Source organism: Tympanuchus pallidicinctus, unplaced genomic scaffold (assembly GCF_026119805.1).
Source record: "Tympanuchus pallidicinctus isolate F22 unplaced genomic scaffold, pur_lepc_1.0 scaffold7, whole genome shotgun sequence".
NCBI lineage: Eukaryota > Metazoa > Chordata > Aves > Galliformes > Phasianidae > Tympanuchus > Tympanuchus pallidicinctus.
This window is the reverse complement of record NW_026294791.1, coordinates 685,688-707,942: the sequence shown is the minus strand read 5'-3', so window position 1 is coordinate 707,942 and position 22,255 is coordinate 685,688.

Genomic DNA, 22,255 nt, shown 5'->3' with positions numbered 1-22,255 from the left:
GCAGCTGGATGCACGGCACAGGACGGTCCGTGGAGCATCGCCTTCCTGCACACATAGCAGGAAAAAAACTAACCCACATTCACCATCTTCGGTCTGATCCGCAGGCCTTCACTGCACGCGTCAGTCCGAGCTGAAAAGGAGGATCGGTCGTAGCGCTGCGACACAGGTGGCAACACGTCTTCTGTGGTCGCTTCGTCAGCGCAGATCCTTAAAACGAAGTAAATAAAAGTGAAACAGTAAATGAAAGTAAATAAAAGATCTGGAGAATCCGGTTACTGCCCTGAGTGCCTGGGGAGGGAGATGCACTGCCGCCATCGGATGCTGTACAGCAGGTGGCACTTTGGTAACGCGGATCGTTTTCCCAGGCGCTGCTATTGAAAAAGAGAGATCTGCTTTGTTGTGACTTCGAAGGCAGAGAATTTAAATATTAATATATTGATAGAGCTATTTCCTACCCCCGAAAAGAACAAACAAACAAAAACAAACAGCATCGCTGTCATCCTGTGTGATCGGTGCTGGGAATTGAATGCAGGACTATCTTTGCCTTGCACATGGTGCAGGAGGTGAAGCTGTCAGGGTGTGCCCTGATCTCACAGCGTGTGCGTTCACCCAGACCTCCTGCAGGCAGGGCACCGTTCCTGCCTCTGCAGGACGGGGAAAAGCCAAAAGCAGAGGCTGTGCAACGCTAATATGTTAGAAGAAAATCAGCATCTTGGCCTAGAGAAGAACTGGACTGAAGTTCAACGTGCTTAGGAAAGATGCCGCTCTGGAATCCTGGTTTCCCATTGAGGTCGCTGCTCATGGGTCCATTGCAGAGCAGGTTTGGGGTCTCCCTGAAGCCCTGAAGGAGTGAAGGCAGAACCTGCTCAGGGCTCATCCCCTTTGTGTGGCTCCTGGGCCAAGCGGGGATCAACTTCTGGCCAACAAAATTTAACATGAGAACAGAGAATACAGCTCTAACTTGAGCAGCAAAATCCTCGTGCTGTTCAGGTCATTAAAAAAGCCCCCTGTGGATGACTTCAGGGGCAGGAGTTTGTTCCGTATCCCTGGATTTCTCTTAAGGGAAATCAAGACACGTAAATCTTGAATTTTACATCAAGAAATGAATCAGAAGAGGCACTTTCTGTTTTAAAAATAAGCATGGGCAAAATCGCAACTCACCTGGTAATAATTTGAGGCTTAAATGTTTTAAAACTTCCCCCAAAAATAATGAGAAGAATATTTCAGTGGTATTTGCCTTCTTCTGAAGGAAGTTCCCCAGAGAAGCCTTTGGCCAGGCAGAGGTGGGATGCAGTCAGCCACATTCTGGAAATCAGACCTTTGCCTGAATATGCAGAGGGAATATTGCCATAACTTCTGTTTGTCCTGCCCATTTACTTCAAAGCTTCTATTAAAAACTGAAAAGCCAACTGGGGACTGAAAAAACACACGGCTTATTTTTTAATTGATGAATAAATTTATTTAATTCATGAATATCTTAATTAATTTATGGAGCAAGACCCAAGTGAACCAGATCTGAAGTCCTGGAGGGCACTGTGACCAGGCAGCCAGCTCAGCTCAGTGACTATGTAGGATACCCCCTTTTCTTAATAAACCAGTTAGCTTTGCTTGAAGTTTTTTGATATGCTCATCTTCTTTTCCTATGTTTCTTATGCGAAGCTCCATTAAAATATCTACTTCTCATTTCAAGACACTTTGTGGACATTTGTATTACATTCCTGTTTCTGTCATAATGCATTTTGGCTTCAAGTATACATAAGGACTGATAATAACGAAGTAAATGAGAAATACATTGCCCTTCAGTTTAACATAATGAAACTGAACAGTTGAGCATGAAAAAATGTATAGAAAACTATTTAATTGGCCTGTCTCTAAACAGCAGATTCCCGCCAACCAGCAGGGAATATCAGTTTTCTTGAAGAAAAACTAAATGATACGAAGGCCAGCTGAGATCAAAGCCAGGTAATTAAAGGAAGGTTGCCCGTGCTTCATTGCTCTTTCACTCTGTTTTTGTGGCCTCCAAGTACAGTGTCTGCGTGCCACACTTTATTAAGCAGTATGGGGCACCTAGGATTTTAAGCATCACTTTAAAGCACTCAATAGTTATTGATGCTCTCCAAGACGTAGCAGTAATAACAATTTCAAATTTATGAGTTAAATGCGAGCGATGTGCTTCCATCAGGTCAAATCCAACAATTGTGAAAATCTATTTGTGTTGATGTAGTTGGACATAAACAAAAATGTACACGAAATAGCGCTTGACTGTTTCTTTTTTAGAGAACATCATAACTTGACAGATATTGTTTAGCAGGAGGCAGTGAAAATGCAGTCCCTGTATTGAAAAGCACAAATGCTGTCCTCTCTTCAAGACACTCGCAGGTCTGTGATGTACAATGCAATACAAAGATTGCTGTGCTGGAAAGCAGTTTTAGGACATGCCAAGCATTTGGAGAGTTTGCTTTCCAAAGTTTGTTTCAATCTTCATAACTGACGGACATTTTGTAATAGAATTTTTCAAGCAGATGATGGGTGCTGTCATGGCACTCAACTGACGTGCTGCTGGAGGAAAGATTTTCTTCAAATGTGACCTTTACTGAGGGTAAAACATTGCTTGTCATTTAATAACTTAATAATTAAAGAGTATATCGAGCTCACCAGGAGTATGTAAAATCACAGTATGAATGTTACAAGCAATACTTGAGGTGTTTGTTCCGCTGAGAGTGAAGTTGGCCAATGCTCGTTCACACACACAAGGGTGTGATTACTGGGGACTTGGAGAGGCCCCTTCGCCCACTGCTGCTGCTGGAGGTTCTGCTGATTGCAGGCACTGCTCTGGCAGCTCTCAGCTCAACCCACAGCCCGAGGTTCCCCAGCCGTGCTCCGTGGGCTGCCCTGCCTCCCAGCCTCTCATTTGCAGCCAAGCAGCGAGTAGTAGCCCCAAATGTTTCCTCTTTTTTCCTTTCCATCAGCTGTTGCATCCATCTCCCTGATTTCTGTTCTCTTTTATTGATATTCTCATGTGTCTGGAAAGGAACCCTTCCTCTTTTACATACTTAAATAACATACTTTTAAACCTTCCTGGTAGGCTGTGTTACCCAGATCTTCATTCTGCGCTCCCAGATCCCCCATACAACTCCCCCACAGCAGGGTCTGCCTGCCTCACTGCTGCTGGCACCGTGCTGACGCTGCTCCAATCCATTTTGCTGCCCTGCAGTGCTCCTCCTTGTGCAGGTTACACGGAGGTAATTTCTTCCAGGAGAATCATCACATCATGAATTTGTGCTTTGTTTATGACTCAGTGCAGATCAGTGTTTTCTGCAGTGCTCTACATGTTGTTCCAGGTTAAGGCTTGCGTATTTGATTTCTCCCTTTCAAGTCTAATACTTTGCACCTGGTCTGAGTTAAATTTCATTTTTATTAATTTGAGATCGACTCTCCAAATATGAAGGTAACTCTGAATACCTGTGTTGTCCTTCAGATTTCTTTTGGCTTGCTGTTTGATTGAAGCTGGACTGCATTTCCTTGACGGGTGCACATGGATGTCATGTAGAGGTGGTCACAGACGCTCCTCAGGTGCACGTAGATCATAGCTGGATATTTTCCTCCTGTGTGGTGGAGAAGCTGAATGGAATGAAATAAGTTTAACGTGATCATATCCCCATATTGTGAAACCTTGTATCCTCTTTGGAACTAGGTGTGTTATTTGCCATTGTGACATATTACATATTAATACATGTCATTGCTAAAGCAAAAATGGGAATATTTTGCCAAAACAGGGTGTGAAACCACCTCAGGTTTAAAAGGAAGATTGTGCATGGCCATTGCCTGACACCTTGCATGTTGTGCTCTGGCTGCTCTGAGCCTCCACATCCACCACCAGCTTGTAATTCTGCAGTAATGTGGAGTGTCAATGGACAGATGTGCAGGGATTATGAAAATGGATCATATTTCATCATTACATTTTTATTCAAACACAATAACAATATATCCTGTAACTGAGCTCTCGGTGGCGTTGACAGCATCCTTCCCTGCACTCAGAGCTGTGATACAGATGCGTTATTTCCTCCAGCAGATTTTACCTGTCAGACAGTTGTTTTAGTTCCAGAGCTCCTTCTCAGAAATAAATAGGGACTCATGATGCACGTCACTCTTTTGACAGGAAAATCCAAACATATATTTGCCCACAATTGTGTTGACATTTGCAATACAGTTTAAGGGCTTTTTTAGAGCCACAGGAGACATAGTTGAGTTTTTAAACTTAATCTCCAAAGCAGATTTAAAATAAAGTATGATCTTACCATATCATTTAGGAGAAGTAAGCTATCCAGCAAAGCTGCATTTCCTCCTGCGTGGAAGGGGAGATTACAGGGCCATGAGCTGCACTGGTCCTGATGCTGTATCTCCAAGTGTTGGAAGACTTTGTAGAACAGCAGCTGAATATTCTGAATAGTTGGCTAGATCTGGCAAGTTGACGTCAGAGCTGACATAATTGGGGCTATGGAGTACATTATTTTTATTCCTTCAGAACAACTCAGAGAAATGTTCTTTAATTTAAAATTCATGCAATTTTCCCAATTTTTTTTTTTTTTTTTTTTTAATTGGACCCAGTTTGGAAGAGCACCAGGCAGTGTTTGGGGATGAAAGTGCAACCATAGCACACAGTCCATTTTCATTGTCCCAGTCTATCTATTAAAACTCCGCTGTTATTTCTAAACTACACATTGGTGGTGGATGCAAAGGATCTGTGGAACCAGAACGTAATATGCATATTTGCATATGTATTCAATGTATACATTTTTTGGAGCAGTTCACGAAGAGATTGAAAGCCAGGATGGAGATTGGCCATGTATTTCCAGACAGTGATCCTCACAGATCCACGCTGGGGCTGTTTGAACAGAACCAGCTCCCTGCTGGCTGAAGGCAAGAGCTCATCACACGAGTCAGACACCACTGGTGAGGCCTTTCTCCTCTGCTGGGGAGCTAACCAGCCCCACTGAAAGGGTGGATGATCTCGATGTAGAAGCTCAGCTTGGCAGTGAGAGGAAGGTCAGATGGCAGATGGCAAAGGACGTGAGCCAGATGTGATGCAGCAGGACGTGGCCATGGGATGCCCCATCAGACAACGTGAGGGAGCTGGGCAGTTCTAAGAGGGACATTTTGAGGAGCAGGGGAAAGAAAAAGCTGCCTCTAAGAGCAAATATGATAAAGGTGAATATTAATTGCTGAAAGGTCCAGTGAAGCCAATAGATAGGGGAAATTAAATGTTGATGGGTGGAGATGAAAAGAACCTGCCATGCCCTAGCCAAGATGAGAAAAGCAGTGGTGATTCCTTATTACCATTCAGAGATGGTAAATATAAATGAAGGAGAAGGATTCTCTGAGTTAGAGGACAAATGACAGGATCAAATAGTTATGAATTGTTCAAGAGGTGCCTGGATGAGGAGCTACGAGATATGGCTTGGTAGCTTGTGGTATTAATAGGAATGGGAGGGTGGTTGGACTGGATGATCTTGCAGGTCGTTTCCAACCTTGCGATTCTATGATTCTATGATTCTATGAGTACTTTTTGATAGAAATTAGAAAAAGGCATCTAGCCATCCAAGAAATAAAGGTCTGTTACAGTTTTTCAATTAAAATCTGGGGAAAGAGATTCTAAATAATTTAAGATGGAATTTGGGACGCTTACGGAAAGGTTGTTTTGGTTCAAGAAAGGACTTGCTGGAGAGAGGGAGCTGTGCCTGGTGCATCATGGTGGTGAGATTGGGAGGGAGCAGGAAACGCTGCAGGGCTCAACCCTCCCTTGGGGTGCAGTGATGTGTGGTGGTCAGAGGGATGCTGTGGGCAGGTCTGTGCTGTGTGTCCATGAAGGAACATCAGGCTCCCAGCAAGAGGAGCAGGGCATGCATCCTCAGCACCCATTGCCTACTGAAGGTGATGTTTGAGAAGCATGTACGTAAATAAGCCAATCCTTATCATGCTCAAAAGGTATATTTGAGCACCGTGTAGGTGAGATGCAGAATAAGTAACGCCCCTTATTCACACTGACAGCTATAATTACCGTGGTTCATGAAAGCTTATTCTCAATACGAGTGAAAGCATTTAATGGGCAAGTGCAGTCGACTCGGAACGAAAGGTGAGGCATACATAAGGAAGATCTAATACGTATTTTTTTAAAGCCAGGTTCATCCTTGAAGGAGTCACTGTCAAGCAAATAAGGCGTGATTAACCTTTGCCATGATCATCCTGCTCTACTCTGCTTGTGCTGCGCAGCATCATCACTAATTAGGGTGCCATGGAGCTCAGTGCTGCGGACGTTCAGCTGAATTTTGTTGCTCTGAAGGAGCAATACATCTCAGTGCTTGGGGGTGCAGAGGTTTGCAGCCACTCCCAGCCATGCAGAGAATCCAATCCATTGACACGTGTCACTTGGTGGAAACATGTCAGTAGTATATTTAAAGGATCAGTAACAGAAGAATGAACCTCAAAGTTTTGCTACTAAGTTACAGTACTGCTGTTCTCAACTGTACCTATGTTAATGGACACTGAATTACACCAGTTTAGAGTTCTGAAAAGTCAGAATTAGGATTCCAATCCCTCCTGCAGTTTCAGAATAGTACTCTTACAGCTGCAGTTCTTTTCTATGGTTTTGCTTTTGCTTCACACTGAAATGAAATACTTGGCTCCTTCTCCAGATTTTGTTTTCACAAAAGAAAACAAGAAAGAATTGAACCTGGCTCAGGCCAGGGTCTGAACCCACACCCAGGGAATGGGCAGCAGCGCCCTCCAGCATTTGCAGCTCATTTCTGAGAGGCACATTCACACAACCTGATCCTCACCATGCCCAAGGAGAATCGCGGTTCTCCCTTTGCTATCAGACAATTAATGACTGCTCATATATCTTTGCTTACCAGCCAAATGAAAAAGCATTTTGGTGTCCTCATTTTTACAGTCAATTCTGCCACAAATTTGCACATTTCAGTGAAGGCAGTCTCCTTCCTTTTCCAGAACACTCAATTACAGTAACATAAGACACGGAAAATCATTCTGACAAGTGTCCTTTTTAAAGAGAAATGAATAGCCACAGAGTAGAGGAATTCTTTTTTTTTTTCCCTCCTTCCCTTCACTGGAGAAGAAAACTCCTGAATAAACTTGGTTTGTCCTTAAATTTCAATTACAAATAGAATAGGGAGTTAAAAGGGCATTTCCAGTTCACATCATGCTTCCAATCAAACCAATCCAAGCCAAATGAATGCAAACTCAGAGCTCACACCTGTGAGATGCTGGGTGTCCTGTCAGAAGCTGGGCACTTCCATGTGCTGACTGCCAAACAAATCGATTGTTTGGTGCACAGGTTGCTCTGCACCTCTGCAAGCAAGAAGAGTTTCTTCTTCCAAAAGCTTTCTGAGATGTATTGATCCCACCTTTCTATCAGGTTGGACCAGGTACTGAATTCAAAGCAAACTTCCTATCAGTGGGTGATGAAATGGAGCGAAGGTGTAACTCCAATGCTCTGAAATATATATTTATACGTACACAGAAGGGGGCTCTGGAGGTGCTGTCGTGCTTTTTAGTGCTTTTGCAGATGAGGCAAAAGCTGCACTGCTGCCCAGCAGCTCCCACCCCGGCCTCACTGCTGTGCTGCCTGCAGCTCCAGCCCCAGCTTCAGCAGAAACAAAACGGGGCTGCGCAACCCAGCTGCTTCCACTTCACGCTGGTAGAAACTCACTTTGTCCTTATTGAGTTAGCACCTCTGCTTTTTTCTTAACTGCGGAGATTTTGAATGCTGTGCAAAAACTCTGTTGCTATGGTTATAGCACAGCCATTCTCGGAGTCTCCAGAAGTAGCCAGAAATGAGACAAATCCAAGGGATGGTATGAAAGTCGATCAGCATCCTCTCCAAGCAGCTCTGCCTTTCAGATGTTCCCTGCTGTCAGCTGGAGAGTGAGGGTGGCAAACTAGGTTATTGGCATCACCTTCCTTCTGAGTAATATAAAATTCATCTGCAGCTGGAATCTTCGATTTAAATTATCTCCCGGGAGAAATCCAACCTAAAACTTTGGGACTAAGTGCGTGCAGCTCTTTTTTCCCCCGCCAAGCTGAAGCTATACCTGTCTTCTCTTCCCTCTCCCCTCTCCTTCATCAGCTCCTACTCTGAACGTCATAACCTTATCTGGCCCCTTCTGGGCTGTAAGCACAGAAGAAATATTTCCAGAATATGAGCCAGCAAGCCTTCAGCAGAGCCCACGCACGGGCTGTGAACGGCTCCAGGGTGAGGGGGCTGCTCCTGGAGCAGCAGGGGCACGGGGTCTTCTGCAGGCTCCCCAGGGCAGCACTCCCATAATTGCTGGTGCGAAGTAATGGTGACTGACAGTTTCATCTTTAAGCTATTTATCAGTTGGTGCTCCGCATGTCAGGTGTCCCAGGAACATGACAACTCTTGTCAGTGAAACAAGAGCACCCAATGACAGGCTTTCAATTGAATTCCTTCACCCAGCACTCCCAGCATTAACACTACGTTAAAACAACTCCATTCATTTATTCAGAAAAAGAAAAAAACAAAAAAAAACAAAAAACAAAAAAAACAACAAACCAATGAGATCCTGACAAAATACGTATCTTTTCTGAATCCTAAAATGCACCTGATTTTGCTTCCTCAGAGCCATCAGGATAACCTGTCTGGGTTCGTTAAGTGCCGCTTTATTTGTTGCCGGTGAACGAGCCAAGCGCGGGTCGTCGTGCCAAGGCGTGGGAGTCACTCGTTTGCCATGAATGATTCATAACTCAGGCTGCTTTTTAATAAAAAGCCCCGGTTAAAATTCTACATAAGCTCCGAAAGGAGAAATCAAAATTCTGCTCTCTGTTTTCACTGGAATTTATAATAAATGACAACCAGAGACTCATTCTCCTGTACGCCTCCCCTTGCTGACACGCAGCCTTGTATGCAGCTCTGCTTGGCTGCCCGCTGTCCCTAAACCTGTTCTGTGATGTTGCTCTCGAACAAACATTTTGGAGAGACAGTTAAGCCTGACTTGTATCTCATATTAAAATATACTGAATTAAAAGAAGAAAAAGGAAAGGCTCCAGGAGGTGGCATTGTTTGGGTGCCTCCTTTCCTAGCAATAGACCCAAGCAGCAGCATCAGCAGTGCGTTCTGTGAGCTCTCCCCACGGAAAGAAGCCGTGCATCAGAACCAAGTCACTGTAGTTAGCAGCTTCACTGTATATTCAGGATGCTTTTTGTAGCTCGGGAGCATCTGATTATTAAGCATAACACCATGCTCTTCCAGGACACAACTGAAGAAGGAAAAACTACCTGGATGTACTGGGGAAAAGCTCTGCGACAAAGCTAGGAAATGGAGCACTGGCAGTAGCAGCGCCAAGAGGTGATGCACGACCTAGGAGTATTTGCTGCTGTGATGCTATGGATCTGCTCTCAGCCTTTAGCAGAGCTGCAGCTTTCCCCGATGTCTCCAGAAGATGGAAGCTGCCCTTCCCTCTCCAGGTTCATTAGAGCTGCTGGGTGTACCTTCTTACAGGGACCACCTTCATGCACATTACATATTCTGCCTGGAACCACAAACCATGGATTACGATAGCAGTTCCCCAATGAATGCTCTGTGAAACAAGGCACACTGTGCTTGAACCTGTCCACTTAAAGTGCCAATTAATAGATTGGTAACTGCTTCTCTTTCTGCTGCTGCTGCTGGTGTGGTGCAGATCCATGTGATGGCACTGAACAGCAGAGCTAAATGCACTGCAGTTTGCCCTTTGGTCCCAGATCATTTCAAAAAGGATTTACCAGAGAGTTCACTTCGCTTTTCTGTGATATTTGTTTCCTGTAAGAATGATTTTTCTGGCAAACATTCTTCTCATGCAAACTTCAGCAGCCTGTCTTCTCCTGGATGCTGAATAGGTTTGATTTTATTGGTGACTGTTCCTAATCAGTGTCTCCTGCTAGCACTCTTCCCCAGCCTTGTTTCTGGCCCAGGCTGTTCCAACTGACACCCACAGACTTCTGCATTCCTTTCAAACACTTTCTTCAGGGGTGCACTTATTTGTGAGAGACACACAGTTCTGATTTGGAGGCCTCTCTGGATGGAGAACAAGCCATCTCCTGCTCCTCCGTTTCAATATTTGTTTTTTTTTAAGGATTGTGTACTGTCATTTATTTTCAAGGTACCGGACCTTTATTCTTTGTTTGCTGGATCCAAATACCTCAGAAAACCAATTTTTATTCCCAAAGATCCTGTCAATCTCTTTGGTTTCTGGAGCAGGGTGCTGTAACGTCAATAAAATAAGAATCAAGAGTACTCTTGAGATTTAATAGTCATCATAAGCAGTAGTCTAGCTTCACTGCCTTCAATAGCACTGCCAAGGAGAAGCGACTCTAAAAGAAAGGTCAAGATGTTCTGGTTTGCGTGTTTAGAAGGAAGAGAACTAAATAGAATATGGGCAGATGGATGTGAGGTCATCCCAAACTCGTATCAAGTAACACAATGAAGTGAATTGGATGGAAGTTTCATGGCAATCACTGCAAGGGAGCCGATGCCTCTCCAAGTTGCATGGCAACACACTCAAGACAAAAATAAACCATCCATATGGCTTTGAAAGTCTTTGGATTTATTTCTGAGGTAGAATAAGATTTTTTTGTTTGTTTAAGATTAAAGTCTTCTGAGTAAAAGGAATAAATCTACTGGCAATGGAAAAAGTTACCAAGTTCTGAATTTCTCAAGGATTCCGCTGTATAAATCATGCATTTCCATTCCCACTGCCTCTCCCTCTGCTCTGCTCCTGACCATCTCCTTCTCTGCTTTGACATCTTGATGATTCCTTTTTCAAGCTGTTTTTTCAACTTTCAACTTCTTTTTGCTCAGGGTCGTTTTAGTTGGTGGAGAACAGCTCCTCAAATAATTCCTGTGAAGTGGAGAACTCAGCACATCAGTCCCAGCTGTGTGCCAGAGCAGGACCAGCCCACCCTGTGCTTCTGGGAGGCACGAGGAGCAGCTCCTCTGGAGGTGGACTGATGGTGCTGCTGCAAAGAGCTCTGGTGCTGACTTCCTGTGCAGGCACATGAGCTGTGAGTCATCTTTGCTTTCTGCTTGGAAGGGTCTTTGGGAAAACAAGGACAGAAGTGCAGTGCAGCCCTTCTGCAGCTCGCTCCTCAGGCAGGAAGGCTGGGTAGCACTCAGCAGGAGCAGTGCTGTGCAGGAGCCACCCCTGCCCTCCCCATGGTGAGGGATGAGGTGCACGCTCCTATCGGAGCAGTCTGGGGGACCCCTCCTTATGGACACAGCTTCAGCAGCCTCCGCAGACCAAAATGTGCTGTGTGAGCACCAGAGGCTTTGAGCTACTCGTGCTCACAGACGTCACAGGATGGATCTCCAACAGTGCCATTATTCTTTCCTTTTGTTATTCTCTTCCATTATTCTTCTCCTATTCTTTCAACACCGCTTTTTAATGACAGAAAGCCATCATCAAATTCAAAGACTGATGGCCACCCTTGGCCCATCTGCAGGTGTCCCCGCAGCCACCGTGCCAGCCCATGGCACAGCTCCAGGCCTGAGGGATCCCATCTATTCCCACTAGTGCATGGGCCCACAGGTGCATGGAGTCCTCAGCTTGGCGCAACATCCAAATTCCTGGGTTGTGAGCCAAGGAATTGCTCAGTACCAGGCCTGGCACCTTCATACCCATTGCATGGCACTGCCTCCAGCAGAGGCCCATTGCTGGCTGCTGCTCTCAGCAGGTGTCATGGCCATGCTGTGATGGTTCCCACCAGTGAGCCATCAGCATTCAGAGAGGCTGCACTGACATGTAAAGCAGCAGGTGCAGCAAATCTGTGGCGAGGACACGTTTAATGGGTGAAGGATTCAATGCTCTGTCTGCTGAGCAAACGACACAAAAACTCCATCTGTAGCTTTGCATGTGTTGTTGTTTTTTTTTAATTTTAAAAACACAATTTATTTAAAAAATACAGATTCTCATGTTGTACACTTGCAGTAAACAATATTTATATTCATTTGCATTTTACAGATCTGATACAATCACCATGAAGTCAATGGATGCCTCGACTTCTCTCAGAAACTTGCTTGCTGACCGGATCTTCCCCTCCTTCATTATGTGATGGCTCAGATTTTATTAACAAACGTGCTTTGATCAAAAGTTTGATCAAAAGAAAGGAGGCTCACCGAGTTGGGCAGCTCTGCCAGGACAGCCCCCTACCCCTCATTACTGCAGCTGTCCCCATTTCCTTCTTTAGCCAAATGAGAAAAGGGCGAATCGATCAATCAGTCGTGCTTGTGAAGGCCCACACAAAGCAATGATACACTTGATTAAACCTTGTTATCCAACTGAAGTTAACAGAAGTTAATTAGAAAGCTTATAATCTTGCGTCCTATCACAAGAACACTCTGGCTTGATAAGAGTGCATGGAATTGCTTATTCAGAATAAGGGTTGAGGCCACTTGCCTTGTCTCAGGCTTTGCCTCAAACGTACTGCCTGTTGCACCCCAGGAGAGATGCTCCAGGAACAGCAGTTTTGGAGGGATTCACCGATGGCAGCGTGCACCAGCTGCCTCAGAGATGTTCTCATCTGTACCTGCTGTAGGGAACCTGCTTTGGCAGGGGGTTGGACTCAGTGATCTCTGGAGGTCCCTTCCAACCCCTACAATTCCGTGATTCCGTGATTCTGTGATTCATGAATGCACCTCCTTACAGAGCTGCAGTGAGCACTGCAGCAAAGCAGAGCCTTTTGTCCCATACAGATTTTGGGCTTGTGGTGTCTCGTTGCACTGATGTGGGCAAACACAGAGCACAGCCATAGTTTATGGATGAACTCACTGTTGTTTATGTTCTCCTTCGGCTTTACCAGGGGGAAGGTGACTTGCATTCCTATTGTGTTACAGTCACTTTTTGTCAATAATGAAAATCCATTCCTCTTCTGCCCCCCAGGGAGCTCTGTGTTTTCTGGCATGTTTAAGGAAACGACGTGGCACATATCAGTAATGAAGCAATAATTGCTGCCAGCTCACTGCTGTTTGTGCAGAAGAAATGCCTCAGTTGTGAGCAGAGGGCTGTTGGGAGTGAGGCACCACATACATGGAGTGGATCACAGAGGTGGTTCTGGTACGGCTGGAACAGAGCTGGGAAAATATCAGTCTTGCTAAAAAGAGAATGCAGAAAATGATACAGTGCTATTGCAGAAAAGATGCACCACAGCATTATCTGCAGTCGTTCCCAAAGATCATTTGATTACAGCAGCAGAGTGCTGTGAGGTGGTGAAGGTGCGCTGCCTTGATGTGACAGAAGCTACACAGATACATACAGCATAATTAACTATTTATACACATACTAATGCATCCTAATAATTAGTCACACTTTCAAATGGGATAATAATTAAAGCCTTGATTTAAAAGCATGCATATTTCTCCACTTTCACTGTAATCTGTGATATTTCAAAACAGGGAAATATTCCTGTCCCAATAATTGGCTGCTGCTGCACTGCTGATCCGTTCATTACCAACCGTGGTTGGGGCAGCAGCAGGCTGGATCCTGACAAGCAGAAGATGCCAAAATCAGGTGGGCTGAACTTTGCCCATGCGTCAGCATTTGCAGTTGCTGCTGCTAGTGTTAATGATGGGAAGCACGATATTGCTCACAGATTAATAGCAAATGAGAATAAACGTTGCTTCCAGACGTTCCTAAGTGTGGTGGGAACTGACAAATAAATGAGCTGTTTGTCTGAGAAACAGTGCAGGATGAGAAATAGTGGTGTGTGTTTGTGTGTGTGCAGAGAGCAGACAGAGCCGTATTGCCACCTTCATATCCAAGTCTCTGTTTTTTAGGACTTAGCACGTTGGTTGTCCTCAGACCCTCCTTGTTCCCACAAGCAGAACCCTCCAGCTTGCCTCCTTGAGCCGAGTGTGATACTTTAAATCCAAGCTCTCCTTCCATTGATGCACTCACGGGTACAGCTGCAGCTGAAGGCTGAGGTTTGGACCTCTGTGCTGGGCCAGGCCAGGTCAGGCAGCTCTGCAAGCAGCCGTCACAGCCATCCACCCTTTCCCAGGCACTGCTCTGCTCTGGACTCCTGGACATCTTTAAACGTTCATTAATTTCCTTCGCTATGCATTAGATTTGCATTGTTGTGTTTTAGCAGTATATGTTTTTTTTAAATTAAAATATTAGTCATCTGCATATCCTTTGTTGCAGGATTAGCTCCTTTGGTTTATTCTCCCAGCAGAATGATTGTTGGTTCAACCACTGATGTGTTCGCATACAGCTGACGAGCATCTGCGGCCAGGAAAAATGAACGCATTTCAATGGAACCCAAAGACTTCTGCTGGGGGTGGCAGTTGCCATTAGAATCATTTTCTGGAAGATATTTGTATGTTCTTCACATGCAGTTTGACCAATTATTTAAGTTGACGCTCGTTTATCCCCAAGAAGAGGAAGGTATTATTATTATTTGAGGCTTGGTTAAAGCAAAAAATAACCCCAAACAAGCCCCCAAACCCTCCTCCCTCTGTGAATCCCTTATGTTTTAAGCTTTGTTCTCACAGAAGTCAGCTGATACTGATCTCAAAGTTGGAGACAAGTAAGAAACAAAAAGTCCTCCTCAAAGACGCCATCCGTAATGCGCTGCGGAGCCTGGGGAAGAGGGGGAAGGAGGAGAGTGGGAAAAGAGATTATTTTTAGCGTGTTTTGATTTTTGGAGCTTATGATTCAGTGCTCTGTATATTAAAGGCAGATACCTGGGGGTGATAGAGTCTGTGTGGATATTTCTAGAGATTAATATCCACATCAGACTAATGCAGGTAAAGAGAAGCCATTTCTTTTTACCTAGAAGAGATAGGGATTGTGTATAAATCTTGTGGGAAAACAGCACATCACCTTTTTCTAAAGCTAAGGAAAATAATTTTGCAGTGCAAGGTGAATGGAGTGACAAGGAGTGTTGGGGACACGTACCTGATGGGCAGCCCATGGACCTGCTGCTGCAGCACTGCTGGGCTGGGACCACTAAGTGACCTCCTCCTGCATGGCAGCTCCTGCTCAGCTGCTACGTCCACATCCCCCAGCCTGCATCTTGTATGCAGACCCTACCCAGCGGGGCTCTGAGGAGCAGGCTCATCTCATTGCTAATGGGCACTTAGCTGCCCGTGTGCAGGTGGGGAAGAGAAAGATGGGCTGAAGTCCTTTGCCCTCCTGCTCCCAACGTAGCACCTTCCAGCTCTGCTCGTTCCCCATAAAGGACCCACACTGCGACTCTGCAGCTTCGTGCTGTATTGTGCAGGCTTGGGGAGATGGAGCAGAGTCACCTGCAGCATACAATCAATGGGTTTTGAGGCTGGATGTTTGTGATCGCCCAGGGCTGCGCTGCAGCACTTTCCAGTTAAAACAGCAAACTGTGACAAATGTAGGATGGAACAAACATTTTTTGAGGGATGCTGATCTGGAATGCCCAAAGTGATCCTCGGGAGATGCTTCCTCAGCTGCAAACTAACTAAAATGTGAATTCATCATCCATCTCACTGCGTATTAACGTTATCAACAAAAAGCTGCTTTTGATGTTGACTAAAAGGCATTTCTAAATGGCTGTACAGCATCGCTTAGTGTTTGCATTACCTCTCACAGCCTGGTTCATTAACTGTCATTAGGGGCAGTTTGCAGCTTGCATTTGCATACACATGGTGAGCAATAATCTGCTCTCGGTCCCCTTTGAACTTCAGCTCTTGCTTTCCACCTTTGCTCACTTTCTGACAGAACTCTCAGAACCACATAAGGGACTTCAGTGAGGTTTGGACTCCCAGAAGATGCTCCAAGGTTTGATAACGACAGTGAACCCCATGTTTATGGCATGGCAATGTCCCACATCTCCCACCTCTGCTCCTGCTGGCCAAGGGCTCGCTGGGAGCTCCTGCTGCTGTGCAGGAGAGGCAGAGCTGAACCTCAGTTGGAACCGAAGACTTCCGCTCTGTCCTCAGCCACTCAGGTCGCTTTGCTATCCTGAAGTCATTCCTATGTATGACACAGAGAGTGGGTCTGATTTGAAGGCAGCCTTGTGCCATTTTTTTCCTTCTGTTGAGTTTCAGCTGTTCAAGATATTTAATTAATTTGGCGCTTTTGGTGTCTTTCAGCATCCAAACCCAACTTTCTGTGCGTTTCCTTAAATCACTGCTGAGAGCTTTTTTTACTCAGGCGCTGTTTTTGCACAGCATCAATCATTTTACTCTAGGACAGAAAAAAATGTTTTTTAAATCTGCCTTGCTTTACTGTTCTCCATTACATAAATAAGATGATTTATGGAGCAAGAAAATACAAGAAAGAGGCAGGAGGAAATGTCCGATCTCTTTGATATATTTTTTTGTTATCCTGAGGTTTATGCACCTTGTTTTCCCCTGGATTTGTGTTTGCACTGATGAAGCATCTTGACTTTCCAGTGATATTTACACCTCTTTTGCACCACACCAGGAAGGTCAGTGCAATGTCAGGGTGCTGTGGGGCCAGGATTGGGCAGAGGAAGGGAGCAGCCCGGAGCCCACAGCACTGTGCACAGCAGTGGGATGGGGGTAGGACCATCCTTCCCTTGGGGCCACCCTACCTGCAGGGCTATCCTTCCTATGGGGCCATCCTTCCCGTGGGGCTGTCCTACCTGCAGAAACATCTTTGCTTCAGGGCCATCCTTGCTGCAGGATTCTGTGTCTTGCCATGGAAACAAGGCACCAACACATATGTGAATACACAAGGATCAAAATTATTGGTTGCTATAGGAACAGAAGACAAATGATCCTTTTTGCAGATTCATCGATGGTGCTCTGTCAGATCTTTGGGTGCCAGAGGGCTGCGGGCATTCTTCATCCAGTTCTCCTCCAGCTCTCTTCAGTTACAACTGAGTCAATGATGCTCAGAAAACAAAACCAACCTGCAGCTTGAAACCCTGCTGATGTGAGATGTGAGAAAACAACCCCTCAGAGGCTGATGTGGATTGGGATGAAGGTCCCCTCCTGTGTTCAGAGGATGGCAGCACATCCCTGTTCATGCTGGTTAGCCCAGATGTGTGATGCCATACCCTTGTGTCACAGCTGGCATCAGTCTGGAGCAAAGGAATCTCAGGGGAGACCTCATCACTCCCCACCACTCCTGGTAGGAAGTTGGGGCGAGGTGGATGTCAGCCTCTGCTCCCAGGGAACAGCGATAGGATGGGAGACGATGGCTTTGCGTTATGCTGGGGGGCGGGGAGATGGAGGCAGGCTGGGTATTAGGAGAAATTCCTTCTCCAAAGAGCAGTCAGCACTGCACAGCTGTCCAGGGGTGGGGGGGGTCACCATCCTTGGGGTGGCACTGAGGGACATGGGCAGTGGGCACATGGGGGTAGGGATTGGTGGGGGTTGAGGATCTCAAAGGTCTCTTCCAGCCTGAATGCTTGTATGGCTCACCTCACTGTCCCATCTCATCCCAGAGTCACCAAACGGGTGAGATGAGGGAGTGCTGGGGGTCATCGGTCTGATCCTGCCAACGCTGCACAAGGAGCCCATGGGTGGCAGTAGGGCGGTGCTGCAGCTCCCTGCACTACATGCCCATTGGCACTAAGGTTTCCTCATGCTTTCCAGTGAGGGATCTTAAAACAGCAGGCACCAAAGCGTCCATATCCTGCAGTCTAAACAGCATACAGAGAAACACAGTAGTGAGCGCCTGCATGGAGCTGTGGGCTGGAGGGAAGGCTTGGATAAGAAAAGTCTGGCTTTGGGATACTGTCATCTGGGCCAAGCAATACCAGGGAACAATCATTTATCAGAGGTACACCCTTGTAATATTCAGAGGAACAATCTTTCATCCATGCTATCTCTTGCTGCTGCTTTTATGCACTTACTATTTACTGTGAAGTTCTGTTCAAGAGAAATGAGTGTGATCCCATTACAGCAGAGTGATTGCAGTCCTAAAAGCAGCATTGTGTCATAGGCTTCATTCTTTTACAGTCCCTTTCTTGGTATTTCTAAACAGCAGCACCTCATAGGCTTACAGAGACAATTGCATTTGCTTGTATTGAACATAAGTTTATGCACATTATGAAAGAAAATGAAATCAGATAGGGGTGGGAAAGCTCAAAGATGCAGCCATTACATCTCCAAAAAGAAACAGCAGTCTGATAGAAGCAAACACCACATCTTCTGACCTTTCCATCAGCATAGTTTAGAACGAATCCTGGCGTTGGGCTGGCATTTTTTTTCTGTTGAAGGTCTGTCCATGTGTGCAGTGCCTCACAACCCAGCTGTCAGCATGGGGTACCCCCAGCTCCCATCTGGCACAGCTGGGGCCCACAGTGCAGGACAGCAGCCTTTGGCTTCTTCTGTAGGGCCAAAGCAGGCTCACAGGCTGCCTGTGAGAGAAAGGGCAAAGGTGCTGTTAAGGCTGGTGGGAAGTCCAGTGATGAAAACAGTCTGCCATCAGACATGGAAAGCTTCCTTTGGAGTAAGCAGACCATCACACCCTCAAACTTCAGAACGAAAGCCCGGTGTTGTATATGCATGCCATCACAGTGATGTTTATTGAAACGTTCAGGCTGCGGTGTCAGGACGTGCCTCCCTGCACGCAGCAAGGTACGGGAGGCCAGAGCTGCTGCTGAGTGGCTGCGGAACAGAGGGATGGGCATGGATATTTTACACACATTACAGCCCAGGCGTGCAGGAGGTCAGGTGCTGGGCATCACTTTGCAGGGAGCTCTGCACAGCACAGAGCTGTGCCCAGGAGCAGGCACCTGCAGGACACAGCACTGCCCTAAGCTGGCGTGAGACCGCTGGGAGCGCAGTGATGATGCAGCTGCTGCTGCCCGCTCAAAGAGATGTACGGTGCTCATGTACAAATGTAAAAAGAAAAATCCATTTATCATCTTTGTCGAGATAGGGAGAGAGAAAAAAACCTTCTCTGCAACAAACAAATGAACAAAAGACAGCAACGTTCAAGGTCACAGCTAAGTATAACACAAAGAATAGGAAAGCGAGCTCAATAGGCATCAAGTGTCTGTTTAGACACAGCAGTCTGATGTGCCCAATTGTCCCTGACCTGTCCTATTAACGCTCTGCAAATGCAGAATGCACACCCACAGCCCATGCATTTTGAAAAACCCCATCAAAGGGACCTCGCAGCAACACCAGCCAAAGGCTGCAGGACCACCCAGAGGGTGGTGAGGCACTGTTCACAGGCTGCCAAAGGAGGCTGTGGATGCCCCATCCCTGCAGGCATCCAAGGCCAGGCTGGATGTGGCTCTGGGCAGCCTGGGCTGCTGGTTGGTGACCCTGCACACAGCCAAGGGTTGGAACTGATGAGCATTCGTCCTCTTCAACCCAGGCCATTCTGTGATCAGGCACATCACCCAGAAACACCCCGACTCCTACAGAGACTCAAGTCATGGCAGAGGGGACTTCTGTCCCAGAACAGAGGCAAAGCAGTTCTAATTTGGCTCTTCTGATCTCCCTGTTGTATGAAGGCACAAAGTAGCAGGAGCCAAAGGCTGTGACCCAGGCACTGTGGGGCAGGAGCCATCCATTGCAGCAGGAATTAACCATCACCACCTGCACTGCTTTCTGCTCCCCTCTCACGTGGCTTCAGCTGGAGGGGCACAGCTGCACTGGGAATCCCTGCAGCCATCCAGGAGCTGGAACAATATGTGCTTATCTTGGAGTGATGCACAGGTTCTCACCATTTGCATTTCAGACTGAGCAGAGGAAGAGCAGAGCAGCATAAGGCAAATTTCACTGTTATCACTGAATTTCTGTGGTTTATCAGTTGTGCTCAGGATCCAGCATGTCTCTGAAAGATTGTTTTCTTTCTTTAGAGCTAAAAATAGGAACGTTGGGTTGCTAAGGCAAAATACAGTGATTAAAAAGGGAAGAAAAATACATAAAGAAAAAACCTGCACATCTGTGTTAAAATAGTGCCCCAAAATTATGTAGCAAACAGAAAATGTGCATTCTTAATTGTGAGAGGCTGAGGACCTGCCAGCCACGGAGCTGTGATGAGATGGAAGTTGTGGTGACAGCAGACACTGATGCTCTCATAAAGGCTGTGGTGATTTAGTGCAAAACTCCAGATTACCAACACCCCAGGAGGCTGCAGAGGGGTCTTCCTTCCACCTGGGGGGCTGCCTGTGCCATGAGTCACCTGCAGCCCCGGCTCTGCAGAAGGGAGCTTGGACTCACCTGGAACTTGGCACTTCTTGGCCAAGTTTTGTCTGCCTGGTGTGCTGGAGGGTGATGTAAAAGGTACTGAAAAAAAATCATGTTCTTTGCAAAACAGACCCAGAAGTCAATTTTTAATAAATAAGGAATTCAGTCATTCTCCTCTTATCAGCTCAATATAGTGAAGTCACACTTGTAACAGACCTCTCTGCCCAAGGAGGCTGTGGATGCCCCATCCCTGCAGGCATTCAAGGCCAGGCTGGATGTGGCTCTGGGCAGCCTGGGCTGCTGGTTGGCGACCTGCACACAGCAGGGGTTCAGAACGGATGAGCGTTGTGCTCCTTTGCAACCCAGGCCATGCTGTGATTCCATAGCAAGAAGGGGGAAAGCACAGGTTTCCTCACTGGGAAGCGATGCCACAGCTTTTTCATCAGTCTCTTTCCTGCTGTGTGTCAGTCCATAAAATTGCAAAGCACTAGAGGAAAAAAATACACCCTGAAAAGGTGATGTCTGGCATTGGGTGACAGACAGAAATCATCAGTAACTTCCACCCTGCAGAGGAATAATGGTATAATGATCTGCAGCCACCACCAAACATCGCCTTGTCTCCGTTGTGTTGATAGCAGGAATTCTGGGCTACACGGGCATTACAAACAGGCTGTCATTATGGAGCCTTCAGAAACAAGTCAGCTAACAAAGACAGTTTGTTTTCATTCCTTTTTTTAAATGCATAGGAAAATAATATCTGTTCAGCTCAGGTATTGGAAAAACGAGCTTTTCTCCCAATAAAGAGAAGATCAGAGGAAGCAGAAGGCAACAGCAAATAGTTCTTTTTTGGAAGAGCACAGAGCACCGCTCACTGCTGTGAGCAGCGTGTATCTGACACAGCTGTAGAAGTTGAGCATGGGATTTGCCACTGCCTCTCACTACAGAAGAACAACAACCAACAAAGCCTGCATTTGTTCCAGCAATCAAACATCCAATGGGGGAAAGTCTGAGCTGCACGTGCAGGGAGGAAAGGTGTGAAGGCATGCTCTGCAGACAGACTCGTTTGGGGGTGACCCACAGAGTCACTCTCTGAACCACAGAGTTCATCCCAGCACATGGGGAAGCTGCAGGAGCAGTTTGCTGCCTGCAGGTCAGGGACTCATCAGGATTACCAGACACACACAGCAAAAAAGCACTTAAAAGTTTCTTGCAGCAAACGTTCTCTATTATACCACCAAAATATATTCCCATCACTTAACCTACTGCAGACTGAGGGATTCAAACAACAACATTTCAGCTATTCCCACCCAGAACTCAGAACACATCTTGCTTCTGCTCTGCTCCCTGCTGCTTGCAGGCACCCCCAGGAAGGAGGTTGGATGATGCAGTTTCCTTCTAGTAAGGATGATTCTTAGAGAAGATACTGCAGTAAAAGGAAGTGTTTGAAGAGTTGTGTGCATGTTTTGCTGGTACAGGACTTAACATAGGAATTGTTTCCTCATAACCTGAAAGGATACAGGTGAAAAATCTACAAGGGACTCAAATACCTAAACGTGTATATGGGATACTGTACTGTTGGAAGAGTATCTTTACAGGTGTTATAGTCAGAAAGATTACCATAGTGAAAAAGAAGAAATGCTTACCTGTATCTGAGGACCTAGGCTCACGGTGGAAAACTCCAAAAAAGAGTGATCTCCAGAAAGTGATCCTTCCCCAGGGGCTGTCAGCCCTTAAATGGGTCTAGGAGAGGTGCAGCCAGGCTCCATCCCCTCCAGTCACATCAGTGAACTGCCTTCACCTGTGTTCCCCAGCCTGACCGTCCTTGCCTCAGGTGATCAATCAGTGGAGCAGGCTGGGACTCAACAGTTCCCATAAAGATACCAAGGGAAAAAAAGGAAAAAATATTACATGGCAGTCTTTTCTCGATGGTAATCTTTCCATTTCTAAAGGCACTCTTTGCTGTGCATTAATTGAAGCATAAACTGGCCACTAAGCTTATCTTTACAAAGGAGGAACCATTAATATTCTTCATTTTTGTGCTTCCTTTTATTAGCTTTGCAGCCAAGGCACAGAAACACCAGCTGAACCAATTAG